This window comes from Aplysia californica, unplaced genomic scaffold (assembly GCF_000002075.1).
Source record: "Aplysia californica isolate F4 #8 unplaced genomic scaffold, AplCal3.0 scaffold00003, whole genome shotgun sequence".
Taxonomy (NCBI): domain Eukaryota; kingdom Metazoa; phylum Mollusca; class Gastropoda; order Aplysiida; family Aplysiidae; genus Aplysia; species Aplysia californica.
In genome coordinates, this window is record NW_004797273.1 from 3,617,447 (window position 1) to 3,618,822 (window position 1,376).

Genomic DNA, 1,376 nt, shown 5'->3' on the forward strand with positions numbered 1-1,376 from the left:
TTTTTTTCTTTTTATGAATGCACAGAATGCATGGTAATATCTAACAAGGAAGTAAACCTAGTTGTAATATCATAAACAAATGTGAAAAGATCAAACAAGTTCAGCACGTCAAATTTATTGGATACGTCATTACATACGATGCCAAATGTTCCACAAAAATGAAACGTAGAATTGCAATAGCTAAATATAGCTTCAATAAAATGAGTCAGATTCTGAAAATAGAAACAGCTCAATGATTACAAAAATATGGGTTCTGTGCAGGGAGCCGCTTATACGGCCATGAATGCTGGACAATTTCCAAAGGTAGTGAAAACAAAATAGAGGCAACAGAAATGTGGTTCCTTTGGAGATTTTTAAAAGAATGTTATGTACAGAAAAGAAATCAAACGAGAAAAGTACTTACAGAGGGTCTCGTAATCCACTCACTAATAGGAACAGACAGGAAGCAACAAGTTTTTTTTTTAGACCCATGATTCGGCATAAAGGCTGTGAATATCTTCCTCTCATGTGAAACATAGAAGATAAACGAGGCAGATCCACCGGAAGTTAGTTGGAAAACCTGAAAAGATGGGTGACGGGGAGGCGCCGGGACAATATAGGATTTTTTAGAGCATCCGAGAGGAGGATTGAAAGGAGAACCCTGATCGCCGTTTCAGATCTGTCACTTTACGATGATTATGGCGATTTTGTATGCACTATCGCTACCGTAGCAAATCATATGTCGTGATCTTTTTGCAAAAGAAAAATCTTTTATTGCCTCCGTTTTCAAGGCTACAGCAAAGTGCACGTAGTTGTTTCTGAATACATGCAACTGAGAACTTAAATTAATAAATACATGTACACATGTAATTAAGAACTTAAATTAATACGATAGACAACATGATAGCTATATGAAAAAAAAAAAAGACTAAAGCAACACATGTGTGTAAATAAATATATAAATGAGTATTGTAACAGAATAATAGTATGTCAGAATGAACGAAGAACAAAATGAATGAATGAATGAATGAATGAATGAATGAATGAATTCAATCACAAAATGTATTGGTGTTTTACGGCGCTCGTGACTTTATAAGGTCAGGTAAGAGCGCGGGACACATCAATAAGCACTTTCAGTTTGGTAGGAATTAATTTTGAATTTTGCCCAGGTGGCGGCCGAAGCCTACTCTTATCGATTTTAGGGCCACCAATGGATCTTTAATGTGCACAACTTACACACGGGACCTCCGAAATTTTTTTGGCCCTTATCCGGAAGGCCAGGTGTTTGATCTTACTTACCCTAAGATCAGGGGTGTGGCTGAAAGACAACAGCTGTAAGAATGAGCCAAGGAGTAGCAGTGGAAAGGCTGCAGAAAGAGTCAGGAGCTCAGAGGAAG